General features: G+C 43.6%; 1 protein-coding gene across 1 annotated transcript in view; it reads left to right on the forward strand.

Annotated features, from left to right (window-relative positions):
* The window catches only part of LOC139766704 (agrin-like), an 889,459-nt gene that overhangs the window by 592,836 nt on the left and 281,319 nt on the right, over nucleotides 1-15,304 (forward strand).

Below are 15,304 nucleotides of genomic sequence, written 5' to 3' on the forward strand. Positions count from 1 at the left end.
TCTCTACAAAGAAGACATTAGACAACAACTGTTGTGACTTATATCTAAGTGCTTTGTTTGTTATCTATCGTTGTCTTCCATGCTTAATCCTCTGTGTTGAGTAGATACACCAGGTGCTGAGCCTTGTGACCCCAGCGATGAACGAAGGTATCAAGTTCTAGCATACCGGACGTCCAAGTCTGGGATTCCACCTTGATTGCACTAACTACATCGTGGGTGCCGAGGGTCGACCATGCTAGGCGTACAGGTCCGGGTGAGTTCGACCATAGCTCGAGTGAATACAACGAGGGTGCGGTGCCATGGTCGAGCAATTGGATGTCTAGGTCCGGGATTCGACAACCGGAGCTCGAACACACACACACGTACACACACACACACACACACACACACACACACACACACACACCCCGACACGTTTTATACCCTCGTAAAACTGTAGGTGTGGGGACCATTACCGGCCGTAACGCACTCGTTTGAGCCGAGTAAGGACATTACTCTGGCCGTAGCGGAGGAAGGTTGTCGGATCATATGCTTAGAAGGAAATTCAGATCACTATTTAAGATGGAAATGGGGTGTTGGTGCTGTGTGATGCTGAATTCTGCATGACGATGACACTGAAGCGCATGCCAAGGAGGATTGCCCAGCGAGATTGTTTGTTTGTAGTGTAGGAAGGGAGAACGGAACGGGGACAAGGAAGGCACGGGCGAAGCCGAAAAGGAGGAGGGAAAGACTAGAAGGAGCTGGAGAGATCAGAAGGAGCGGGAAAGGCCAGGAGTGACAGGGAAAGATGAGAGTGGGAGGGGGCGGGGGCATGGGAGACGAGAAAAAGGAGGGAAGAGGTGAGAGAAACGAGGATGGACGGTAGACATGAAGGGATTGGAAAGACCTGATGAGGTAGAAGAGGCAAGAGGTGACAGGATAGACCAGAAGAGGTGAGAGATACGAGATGGTAACAAGGGAGACCAAAAGGTGTGGGAGAGACCAGAAAGGATGGGCGAGATGGAGGGTCGAGGGAGAGGCACGGTAGGCAAGCGTGGCAGTGAAACTATTACACACGCTGCTGGTAACCTCCCTCAGGAACACCCACTTTGCTTCACTGGCCACGGCAGAGCGGTTCGAGCGTCGGTCATGCATGTCGAAATCCTGTAATAACGCCTTTGCTTGAGCGTTGTCTTCATGCGCTAGGGTTCGTACCATACCCGAGTTCCTCGACTCGACTGTGAATGGGTATCATCTTGTCTGGCAAGGCACACCAGAGGCTTCCCGAGTAGCAAGAGCTTTCCCTCTCCTTAGGGCGTGTGAAGACCCTGGGTAACCTAATGAGTTGTGCGTCTTTCACATGCCATAACCCACGATCCCACATTCGACCGTACCGTAATTCCCTCCTGCATCGCCCAGTTTACAAATAGTCCGTTACCTGGCGGACTTCTGAATTAGAGTCTACATTATCTACGTCATGCGCAGTACTCTGCTCACGTCCGCCGGTTGGGTCTATACATTATAATGTCCACTTTTATCTCCTTACGCAGTAAGCCACACGGAAGTTTATATATAGTGGCGAAAATCGGGAGTAGAAGGGAGCAGTCAGCTTGAAAGGAGCCTCTACTTCACACTGATGATAGAACTTAGGAGCAGCGGCTCTAGTGCCTCGACTCCAGTCATTGTTAGTGCTCTCTCTCTCTCTCTCTCTCTCTCTCTCTCTCTCTCTCTCTCTCTCTCTCTCTCTCTCTCTCTCTCTCTCTCTCTCTCTCTCGTAAGCTCATCCCAGCGTTTATTTCTACCCGTTGATATAAAACTGTGGACGGCCAGTGCTACGAGTGGGTCTCTGGTTATTGTAGCTGATATGAATTTTCCTGACCGACTGGTGGAAGATCATTGACGCATTGAAGCAGCAGAGTCGTGTGTGGCAATACCTCACCCTTGACCATATGTCTGGCTCTTCTTTCGACCAAATAGCTACTTCATCTCAGAAAGGGAGATCTCCCTTCACAAGATCTTGTCCCTTTACCTCGACCAGGTAGCCACTTCATATCAAAAAGGGAATTCTTCCTTCACAAGATCCTGCTCCTTTACCTCAGACTAGTCAGTCAAAACAAAGGAAATTTAAAATACAGATAGAAAGACGTGGCGAGGACGATTTAATGGTGGACGGTCTACAAATCTGTGAAGGATTTTAGTCGCATTAAGAAGCTCATAATTGAGGTTCTCCCTTTGCTAGATGTATGTGTCTATCTTCGTTCAGTTTAGCTACCTGACCTCTCCGTGCATTTCTCTTGCGCCTGGCAGCAGACATGTATCTGGGGCGTCGTGCCATCCCACTTTGTGTCCGTGGGGATGTTCACCTTGCTGGCTTCGTCTGGATGACATAATAATATTTTTGTGCATCTTATTTTTTTGACCGCCGACGTGACCAAGCATAAGCTTTAGGAGCTTCATCAAGGCTGTTGGTTTGTGAACACTCAGTTGAGACTGAAAAAGTATGGATGGCAGCGGAGGCGAAGGATGAAGAAATGGTTCAAACGTTCGTCATGTTTCATTCTGTGAAGTATCTTGGCGCCTGGTATGGATGCCTCATCTTTGGATGAAGGGACTGGCACCACTTGATTATGATACCTAGAATGATAACGAATGATAACACTGTCATTCAGATAGGTGGAGGTAAAGGCGAAGGGTTTTTGTTCCTTTCTCGTCCAGTGAACAGAGACAGCTATTAAGCTGAACGTTTACGATGTCTTTACCATAGAAGCATAAGCTAATGGATCAAATCCCTCTATTGGAATGAATGTCAGAAAGGAGAAGGTTTTGAAATACTGATGCGTTATAGAGGTTGTAAGTAACCAGTTAACTCTCAGCAGTCCGGTAACTTTTATTTATTAATATTCTTTCAGTATAATTATTAGTTAAGTGTTTGGCACATAGTTTCAAGAACAGAAGTACATCATCTGTACATTCATTGTCTTCACATGAGGGAACAGAAAAGCAGCCAGCAAGCTGAGATACGAAGCATAACGTAAGATGAAAAATGGACATAGGGAGATGATCTTGCCCTGTCTACCACGCATATTCAGTTGTACACAAACTGTACAAATATGACGTAACTGCTACGCATGTTACTTGTTCATGAGCACTTGCAGCGGTTTTCTCATCTGCTAATATATGCTTATGAGAGTTTTGTAGACTACCTAAAGGCTTAACACACATGTTACTACCTTGGTGGGCAGTCCAGTGAGTGTGTGTAGTTACCAAAGTGTGACCCAGAGCAACCCTGTCTTATAGTTTGTTTCGCGTCACCTGGATGTCAGTGAGTGTGTGTAGTTACCAAAGTGTGACCCAGAGCAACCCTGTCTTATAGTTTGTTTCGTGTCACCTGGATGTCGTTCTTCTGATAAGCATTAACACTCTTCTACGATGGCATACAGTCCAGCAGCTTGCAGGTGAGATTGCATGATGAATGTGGCGATAGTGGAACTCCTTTCCACATCCCATCTGCCTCGTGGAACGCCTTTGTTGACCCCACGCACAGGCAGGAGACGTTAGGTGCAGTGGACGAAAAATGCCGGTCCTACAAGTTACCCAGTCGATCTTAGAACTGGGTGTAGTACTGTGGTTTTGATTTGTGCCTGAAGCAAAAGAGATGTATGGAAACCTTCCGTAGACTTTCCATGTACCGGTTTTTCTGTTGTAGACCAAGAATGGTCGCTGCCAAGATATCTTGTGCAGAGAGGTCAGAGCGAGAGCACAAAGGCCGTCGTCGCTGATCATGCCTATGTATACGAGAGCCAAGGCGTATGTGACCATTGGTATGTGTGTGTATGTGTGTGTGTGTGTGTGTGTGTGTGTGTGATTCATTGGCGTGAGACATCTAACGTACCTGTTGTGTGATCAATCCACTCAGACTAAGAATTGAGTGTGGCAACGCGACGGCCACAGTGCTGTTATGACCAAGGTCTCCATTTTCATAGTTCGTCGATATTGCTTTCAGAAAATAATGATTTCGAGAGTGAAATTATCAGCTACTAGAACTATAGTGTAGATACCAGGACATGTGGAGTGCAGGAGGCCTGAGGATTCATACTGACCTTCAGAATCTACACTTTACCTTAAATGTCGCAAACGAGTGAGCACAATTAGCCTCTAGGCTGGACAGCCACATGTACAAGGGTTTTGATACCGTATGTAGTACATGGAGTCGGCTTATCACTGGGTAATGGTGGAATGGGATTATTATAATGTGAGGAGAGACAAGGTCACAACTAGTCTGCTCATCAGGGTGATGTTGACGACGAATGGTGACACTGAGGAGTGTTTACCGGATTTTAGCACCAGAAGCTGCCTTGGGATGACATACCTTTATCGATATATATATATATATATATATATATATATATATATATATATAGATAGATAGATAGATAGAGAGAGAGAGAGAGAGAGAGAGAGAGAGAGAGAGAGAGAGAGAGAGAGAGAGAGAGAGAGAGAGACTGAATAAAATAATACCCCAAAGGTATGGTTGCGCGGCACAAGAGCACCACATTAACGGAGTCGGATTCTCGACTTGCTGTCCCGACATTCTGCACGTCACACATCCAGAGACGTAATAATGTTTCTGAGGTATTTCTCCAGCCTGACATTCAGCTCCTCACTTTTACATCATTCTGACTCCGTCTTGGATTTTCCTGCCGAGCTGAGGACAGGAGTTCATTAGACGTGAATTCTTGTAAAAAAGAAAAAGAAAAAAAAGGAATGCTTGTCACCCATGAAACCCCCGGCTGAAGACATACTGTAATTTAGATGTGATTTTAGACGATGATTTCGTGGAATTTGTTCCATTATAAGCTCAGATTATTGTCGTACTAATTGACTGTATTATTAGTGGCATTGGGTGCATATAATACTATGTACGTTATTGTAAACATTAGTCGCAACTGAATTTAGCGATGATAACATGAGGGATGCTAGAATACAGGAATGGTCGGAACTGACGAAGTAAATAGGTGGGTATTTGACTCTTAAGTAGTTCACATGATATTTGCATTCACTTGCGCTGTAAGATACTCAAGAGACGCTCTTGGTTAACGCTCGTAGCTCGTCTGTAGATTTACGCATGACCACCTTGTGAGTCACGTCCACTGGAGCAGTTGTGCCATTTGGGTGTAATGTGGGCACTGTGATGCGGCTACACAGGAGCAGCTGTACTACTGGAGTGTAAGATGGGAACTTTGGTAAGAGTAACTCGCTGAGAGAGGAGAACCACCAGGGTGTGATGTAAGTACAGTTGGTGACCAGTTATAAGTGTGGTATGGAGGAGGCCGGGTTCATCATGGGGTATAAGACATGTTCCTGTGGAACTGTCGGATCAGATTGGAAGGGTGCTTGTGTGGCCGCAGGGTGACTGGAGGGGGATCAGAGTGAGGTGAGAAGGGTGCCTGTTGGCCTGCAGGGAGATGGTAGGGTGCTTATGGGGCTGCGGGGTGAAGGATGCCTGCAGGGTGAGGAGAGAAGAGTTCTTGTAAGGACGTGGGATGATGAGAATAGGGAGCTTGTGGGACTGCAGGGTGAAGGAAGAAGGGTCTGAGTAGGTCTGCAAGGTAAGGGAAGAAGGGTGTCTCCTGTCTACTGGTTCAGGGGAGGAGGATGCTTGTAGGTCTATAAGATCAAGGGTCAAGGACCTAAACAACCACTACTCCTCCCACCAGTCGCGGGAACAGATAACCACAACTCAGCTTTTCCCTTTGTGTACAACCCTGACCCCACAGCTGGTGGTACAGTCCCGTCTGCGTGTCACTTGACGTCATGATGATACACCCCAGCCTCCACCTGCCGCGCCACCCTCACCATACACGCACACATGCGTGACTGTCGTCCTCAACCTCCGGTGACCGCAAATCTAACTTAAAAGTTTTACGAGCGTGGATGGTCCACAACCCAGACCTCTGAGAGAGGTAGCGATGTACACAGGATATAGCATTAGTGGCTGTAATGTAGCGATTAATATCTAATGCAGCGTCTACAGCTGATCCAGGTAAAGCTAACTCTGCAGCTGCTGTGGGAAATACAGAGGCCTTATCTTATTGTTACTAGTGAAGCACAAGCTAAACTAAAATCACTGAGTATTGTCAGTATGTGTGTATATATATATATATATATATATATATATATATATATATATATATATATATATATATATATATGTATAGTAAACGGTACCTTCAGCTTACAGTATGGCTAGTGTCTTTATATACCACAGGGAAAAGCCTGCAGCACTGCCAGTACACACACACTCTTCCAGTAAACCTACATATGTGTGTTGCAAGTCACGCAGCCAGACACACACATCTGGAAACAGGTGTCAGGAGTCAGCCGTAAGACTGACCACTGTAATCTTGGTAATGGAGATGCTGCTCATGATTACATGATGACCCTTGTGTGTGTGTGTGTGTGTGTGTGTGTGTGTGTGTGTGTGTGCTGGCCTCTGAGCCCACCTGAAGTACTGAGAGTCGTAAGTCTGTTCAGCTCAGGGAGAGAAGCTGGCTTTCGGACCATCTCTGCTTGAGAATTATAAGATTGTTGCACCCTTGGAAGGCTGGGTCTGGACCGCGGTTGGCTCGGTCACCTTCACCACTACACCGGAATTATGAGAGATGGTTCTGCCCTCTGCCTGGCATCCGGATCTCCGTTGTATCAGATTCATAAGATGGCTCCTCCTTTCGAAGGTTGTGTCCGAATTAAGGGATTAAATACAACGGCATCCGGACCTCCGTGGTAGCGGAATCGTGAGATGATTCCTCCCTTCGAATGCTGTGTTCGGATGAAGGCATTACCCTGGACTAGGGAAATACAATTACGACAGTCACAGGAATGTTGGCATCATGAATGCGAATAACATTAAAATTATAACATCCGGACATAAGATGTCTAAGAGAGAGAGAGAGAGAGAGAAGGAGGTCGGTAATCACTTCATTGTCTTGTAATGTGATTCTCAAATTACTGTGAAAGGGAGAGACTAGTTTTCTGTGAGTAAAAAAAGAAAAAAAGAACATGGTATTGGCTGAGATGGTTCCTTCTCTGGAGGGTGTGGTAGTGAGAGTTAAGAACAAGTAGTGTGGTGGGGATGCGAGCGTCTTAAAGACAGAGTAGATGATTATGGTCTTGCAAGAAACGTCACACATATCCAGGTAAGACTTAACCTCAAGCGTCTGGCCAAGTTTGAGCTTCAAGCGTACGGCTTAGGCTAACCTCCAGACGTCCGGCTAAGGCAAAGCTCAAGGGTTGAGCTAGAATCGTCCTGATAAGTCAGAACTTCACGTATCCGGATCAGGCTGAGCTTCAAGCGTCCAGGTACGGCTAGGTTTCAAGCGTCTAGATAAGGCTGAGCTTAGAGCGTCTAGTTGAGGCTGAGCTTCAAGCGTCCAGGTACGGCTAGGTTTCAAGCGTATAGATAAGGCTGAGCTTAGAGCGTCTAGTTGAGGCTGAGCTTCAAGCGTCCAGATAAGGTTGAGCTTCAACAGTGACTGAGGCTGAGCAGTAGGCGTCCGGTTAATTCCGACTCTCAAACGTCCACTTGATGCTGAGCTTCAGCTGTCCGTTTAAGGCGGAGCTTCAAGCGTCCTTCTTTAATCATCCGGCTCAGCCGGAATTTCCGGGAGAGGAACAATTTTCCGGGTAGTTTACGAGCACTAATGATCCAGTGAAATGGAAAACTGCAGTGTTCAGGGTGAGGGGCCGCTCTTATTGGTCCCTCGGGGGACAAGGGTGGATGTGGCCGCTCCAGGAAGGTAGTAGATCACCAGTGGTTCGAGGAAGGAGTGGGCCAGGTCCAGGTAGGAGGTGAGTCACCAGTGGTCCAGGTGGGGAAGGGCTATTTGTGGTTCAAGTAAAGGGTAGGTCACCTGTGGTCTAGTGAGTTAACAGTGGTCCTGTTAGAATGTGGGTCCAAGTAGAGGATGGGACAGCAATGGTCCAGGTTGGTGTGGATCACCAGTGGTCCAGGAAGGGGCTGGACCACCAGTGGTCCAGGTGGGTGCCGAAGTACTGCCGATCTGGTAGAGGCTGTGACCCTGGTGGCACACGGTGAAGGTGGGAGGCTGATGGTCCGGGTAGATGACTGGGCACCGGTGGGCCGGGTAGATGTCTGAGCACCGGTGGACCGGGTAGTTGTCTGGGCACCGGTGGACCGGGTAGATGACTGGGCACCGATGGACTGGGTTACAGATGACCCAGTACAGGCGGCCCAGAGGAGGTACGGCAAAGACCTCATCCAGCGAGTGATATTTGTAGGGTACAGTTGGTAGCGAGCGGTACACTCAGTTAAGGTAATTACTTCAGTATGTTACAATGAACGGCAGACCCATGATCCACGTACGGTCGGTTCTTCCATTGTAATTGATTGATTGATTGATGATGAACACCTGTGACACGACACCTGTGGCACATTCATGAATGGACATCTGTGGCACACGTACAGTGAACAGCGCGTACTACTGTTACAATGAACATGAAGAACATTGTCCATCTTGTGGTCACTATAGACAATATTGATAAATATTTGTCATGGAAATTATGTTTACAATCAAAATTAATTGCACAGATATATATATATATATATATATATATATATATATATATATATATATATATATATATATATATATCACATAATACCCTTCAGCAGCCAGGACTCGTACTCTGGACCTTTTGCGTAGCAGGCGGGAACGCTAACCGCTTGGCTATGGGCTATGATTAATCCAGGTCGTGGGTTCGAGTCCTGGCTCTTGTATGAAAGTGCGCGTTCACATGCACTATACTCGTGTTCATATATATATATATATATATATATATATATATATATATATATATATATATATATATAGATTTTTTTTTTTTTTTTTTTATACTTTGTCGCTGTCTCCCGCGTTTGCGAGGTAGCGCAAGGAAACAGACGAAAGAAATGGCCCAACCCCCCCCCCCATACACATGTACATACACACGTCCACACACGCAAATATACATACCTACACAGCTTTCCATGGTTTACCCCAGACGCTTCACATGCCTTGATTCAATCCACTGACAGCACGTCAACCCCTGTATACCACATCGCTCCAATTCACTCTATTCCTTGCCCTCCTTTCACCCTCCAGCATGTTCAGGCCCCGATCACACAAAATCTTTTTCACTCCATCTTTCCACCTCCAATTTGGTCTCCCTCTTCTCCTCGTTCCCTCCACCTCCGACACATATATCCTCTTGGTCAATCTTTCCTCACTCATTCTCTCCATGTGCCCAAAGCATTTCAAAACACCCTCTTCTGCTCTCTCAACCACGCTCTTTTTATTTCCACACATCTCTCTTACCCTTACGTTACTTACTCGATCAAACCACCTCACACCACACATTGTCCTCAAACATCTCATTTCCAGCACATCCATCCTCCTGCGCACAACTCTATCCATAGCCCACGCCTCGCAACCATACAACATTGCTGGAACCACTATTCCTTCAAACATACCCATTTTTGCTTTCCGAGATAACGTTCTCGACTTCCACACATTTTTCAAGGCTCCCAGAATTTTCGCCTCCTCCCCCACCCTATGATCCACTTCCGCTTCCATGGTTCCATCCGCTGACAGATCCACTCCCAGATATCTAAAACACTTCACTTCCTCCAGTTTTTCTCCATTCAAAGTCACCTCCCAATTGACTTGACCCTCAACCCTACTGTACCTAATAACCTTGCTCTTATTCACATTTACTCTTAACTTTCTTCTTCCACACACTTTAATGTATGTATGACTCAAGGTGAGGTGCCTGAGGATTGGCGGAATGCGTGCATAGTGCCATTGTACAAAGGCAAAGGGGTAAGAGTGAGTGCTCAAATTACAGAGGTATAAGTTTGTTGAGTATTCCTGGTAAATTATATGGGAGGGTATTGATTGAGAGGGTGAAGGCATGTACAGAGCATCAGATTGGGGAAGAGCAGTGTGGTTTCAGAAGTGGTAGAGGATGTGTGGATCAGGTGTTTGCTTTGAAGAATGTATGTGAGAAATACTTAGAAAAGCAAATGGATTTGTATGTAGCATTTATGGATCTGGAGAGGGCATATGACAGAGTTGATAGAGATGCTCTGTGGAAGGTATTAAGAATATATGGTGTGGGAGGCAAGTTGTTAGAAGCAGTGAAAAGTTTTTATCGAGGATGTAAGGTATGTGTACGTGTAGGAAGAGAGGAAAGTGATTGGTTCTCAGTGAATGTAGGTTTGCGGCAGGGGTGTGTGATGTCTCCATGGTTGTTTAATTTGTTTATGGATGGGGTTGTTAGGGAGGTGAATGCGAGAGTTTTGGAAAGAGGGGCAAGTATGAAGTCTGTTGGGGATGAGAGAGCTTGGGAAGTGAGTCAGTTGTTGTTCGCTGATGATACAGCGCTGGTGGCTGATTTATGTGAGAAACTGCAGAAGCTGGTGACTGAGTTTGGTAAAGTGTGTGAAAGAAGAAAGTTAAGAGTAAATGTGAATAAGAGCAAGGTTATTAGGTACAGTAGGGTTGAGGGTCAAGTCAATTGGGAGGTGAGTTTGAATGGAGAAAAACTAGAGGAAGTGAAGTGTTTTAGATATCTGGGAGTGTATCTGGCAGCGGATGGAACCATGGAAGCGGAAGTGGATCATAGGGTGGGGGAGGGGGCGAAAATTCTGGGAGCCTTGAAGAATGTGTGGAAGTCGAGCACATTATCTCGGAAAGCAAAAATGGGTATGTTTGAAGGAATAGTGGTTCCAACAATGTTGTATGGTTGCGAGGCGTGGGCTATGGATAGAGTTGTGAGCAGGAGGATGGATGTGCTGGAAATGAGATGCTTGAGGACAATGTGTGGTGTGAGGTGGTTTGATCGAGTAAGTAACGTAAGGGTAAGAGAGATGTGTGGAAATAAAAAGAGCGTGGTTGAGAGAGCAGAAGAGGGTGTTTTGAAATGGTTTGGGCACATGGAGAGAATGAGTGAGGAAAGATTGACCAAGAGGATATATGTGTCGGAGGTGGAGGGAACGAGGAGAAGAGGGAGACCAAATTGGAGGTGGAAAGATGGAGTGAAAAGGATTTTGTGTGATCGGGGCCTGAACATGCAGGAGGGTGAAAGGAGGGCAAGAAATAGAGCGAATTGGAGTGATGTGGTATACAGGGGTTGACGTGCTGTCAGTGGATTGAACCAAGGCATGTGAAGCGTCCGGGGTAAACCATGGAAAGCTGTGTAGGTATGTATATTTGCGTGTGTGGACGTGTGTATGTACATGTGTATGGGGGGGGGGGGCATTTCTTTCGTCTGTTTCCTTGCGCTACCTCGCAAACGCGGGAGACAGCGACAAAGTATAAAAAAAAAAAAAAATATATATATATATATATATATATATATATATATATATATATATATATATATATATATATATATATATAAATAAATGAATTGAACAGATCTTTGTAGATTCATCAGTTGCAAGGACCTCTGCCATGAAGGGCGCGGGTAGTTAATGAGTTCCCGAAATATTTTGACCTGGTGTGGTGACCTTTGCAACTTGAGCTGCAGTGCCTGGGTACAGCCTGGTATGACCTCTGACATACTGCCTTAATCATACGCTGGACGTCGGGCCAAACATAAATCTGTCTGCCTCACGTACTGGCGGGGTCTGATGAACAAATGCAAATAAAAGGAGAGAATGAAACAGACGGGGCAAGATACATCACATGGAAATGAAAGAAGAGAATGAAACAGTGCTGTACATAACATCACGCTAAAATCAAAGAGGAGAATGAAACCACGTTGAAATGAAGGAAGAGCATGAAGCATTGATGTAAATAACATCACGTTAAAATGAAAGAAGAGAATGAAACATTGATGTAAATAACATCACGTTAAAATGAAAGAAGAGCATGAAACATTGCTGTAAATAACATCACGTCAAAATGAAAGAAGAGAACGAAACAATTGCCTGTATATAACATCACACTAAAATGAAAGAAGAGAATGAGACAATGTTGTATATAAGATCACACAAAAATGAAAGAAGAGAATGAAACAAGCTGTATATAACATCACACTAAAATGAAATAAAAGAATGAAACAGTGCGATGTAAAACATCACTAAAATGAAAGAAGAGAATGAAACAATGCTGTATATAACATCACACTAAAATGAAAGAAGATAATGAAACAATGCAATATGAAACCACTAAAATGAAAGAAGAGAATGAAACATAGCAATAAATAGCATCACACTAGAATGAAAGAAGAGAATGAAACATAGCAATATATAACATCACACTAAAAAAAAAGAAGATAATGAAACTGTTGTATATAGCAAAAGATGGAAATGAAAGAAGAGATTGAAACAATCCTGTATATAACATCTCATGAAAATGGAAAAAAAGAGAATGAAAACTATGCAGTACATCACCACGGTAGAATGAAACAACGCACTGTATAACATCACTCTAAAATGAAAGAAGAGAATGAAACGATGCAGTGTATAACATCACTCTAAAATGAAAGAAAATGAAACGATGCAGTGTATAACATCACTCTAAAATGAAAGAAAATGAAACGATGCAGTGTATAACATCACTCTACAATGAAAGAAGAGAATGAAACGATGCAGTGTATAACATCACTCTAAAATGAAAGAAGAGAATGAAACGATGCAGTGTATAACATCACTCTAAAATGAAAGAAGAGAAGGAAACGATGCAGTGTATAACATCACACTGGAATGAAAGAGTTTAATGAAACAGTGCAATATATAACCACATTGAAGTGAAAGACGGGAATGAAACAATGCAAAATATATCCACGAAAATGAAAGAAGGGAATGAAACAGTGCAAAATATAACCACACTAAAATGAAAGAATGGAATGAAACAGTGCAAAATATAACCACACTAAAATGAAAGAATGGAATGAAACAGTGCAAAATATAACCACACTAAAATGAAAGAAGGGAATGAAACAGTGCAAAATATAACCACACTAAAATGAAAGAATGGAATGAAACAGTGCAAAATATAACCACACTAAAATGAAAGAAGGGAATGAAACAGTGCAACATATTGTAAACAAGACATTGCAAGGGCAAAGTGAATGACGGAATACGAGCAAGACCTAAGCATGTAGTATGCTGGTGTGGAGGATGGATCGTCCTTGCCCTCCTCCACCTCCTCTGGTCATGGAGGCTTGAGAGACGTGCCTCCTGACAACCAAGACGTCCATCAGTCATCGTCAAGGCAAATAGACTCTGCCAAGACTCGTGTTTGGAGAACTATACATAAATACAGATGTATGAATAGACCTAAACCTTTGTATATATATATATATATATATATATATATATATATATATATATATATATATATGTATATATATATATATATATATATATATATATATATATATATATATATATATATATATATTTTTTTTTTTTTTATTTTATTATTATTATACTTTGTCGCTGTCTCCCGCGTTTGCGAGGTAGCGCAAGGAAACAGACGAAAGAAATGGCCCAACCCCCCCCCCCATACACATGTATATACATACATCCACACACGCAAATATACATACCTACATACCTATATTACATTACCGATTTCATTATGTAATTATGGTACACTTCATGGTACTTGGTACATTGGTATATTTTTTGTTTATAGAAATATATCCCATTCGTTTAGATCATGTGCAAGTGAACGCAAAAGATAATCCCAAATCTCTCAGTATGTTGTCTTATGTCCCCATGATGTCTCGGAGAAGCTGAGAGGCGGGAGTTCGACTTTGAGAGCAATAGTATTTTCCTGTCATTCAAACAGTTTCTCGTTTAAAGATGTACGCTATCTGGAGAGAATATATATATATATATATATATATATATATATATATATATATATATATATATATATATATATATATATATATATTCCTATGAGTCCACGGGGAAAATGAAACACGATAAGTCCCCAAGTGCACTTTTGTGTAATAATCGCATCATGATGGGAGATACAAGAAAGAATTATAAGTCAATTGATATGCAACGAAGAGACGTAGCTAGGACGCCATTTGGTAAACAAGTGATTGTCCAAGACAATCACTTGTTTTCCAAATGGTGTCCTAGCTACGTCTCTTCGTTGTATATCAACTGAATGTTATATTTCTTTCTTGTACCACCCCTGATGATGTGATTATTACACGAAAGTGCACTTGGGAACTTATCGTGTTTCATTTTCCCCGTAGAATCATAGGAATATACTTGATCACGCGCAAAATTGTGATCCTTTCCAATATATATATATATATATATATATATATATATATATATATATATATATATATATATATATATATATATATTCTCTCTGATTATCCATTCTTGTCCATTTCCCTTCCCTTCGCTTCCGACATCCCTCATTCTACCTACTCTTTGAGCTCGCGCCTTCTCCATCTTTCCTGCAACGCTCCACTGCCCGAGTAATGGGTCCTTTTGGTCATCCCAGGAAGTGCACCTGTGCACTGACCAATAACTTAGGATAGACTGGAGTTTCCCGGGTTAGTATGCACGGTTGACCTCCAAGTGACCTAGATAGGAAGCCACGATATCATATTTAATGCTGGCAATACCTTAGATATGCATATCAGATGTACACAAACGACGCACGTGCGCATACCTAGCACATGCATCTTGGAGAGATGAGATCGTCGCTGTTTCTCATTTTCTCGGCACCTGTCATTCTTACGAGTGATTCACTCTTGAGGGCGATATAGGATAGAATTTCAACCAGCTCGAGTGATAAAGGCAGCGAGGAATTTTTGTCCTCAGGGATGTTACCAGAGAGAGAGAGAGAGAGAGAGAGAGAGAGAGAGAGAGAGAGAGAGGGTTAGTAAAAGGAAGACGTGATGGAGAGAATGAAGGGAATATTCAAAAGTGGGTGAAGAACAGAGATTCATCAGTGGGTGGTACAGGAAGGATGAGGCTGGAGAGTTTTCAGGGGAGGGAGAAGGATACAGGGAGAGGAACGTGAAGAAGAATTAATGATCGAGCAAAGGTGTAGGACACAGCAAGGGAAAGTTGCTAAATGGCACAGCCATAGGAGGGTGAAGAGAATGAGGATGAGAGATGAAGGGAATAATCATTGAGGATGACGAGAGGAAACAGTCAAGCGATACCAGAGGAGAGAGAGGGAGGGAACACGGAGATGAGAGTATGTATATGAAGAGAATATGATGAAGGACACAAGCAAGAGACAATGAAGCAGCGAGTAATGAGGGATGAAAGATG

Source organism: Panulirus ornatus, chromosome 58 (genome assembly GCF_036320965.1).
Source record: "Panulirus ornatus isolate Po-2019 chromosome 58, ASM3632096v1, whole genome shotgun sequence".
NCBI lineage: Eukaryota > Metazoa > Arthropoda > Malacostraca > Decapoda > Palinuridae > Panulirus > Panulirus ornatus.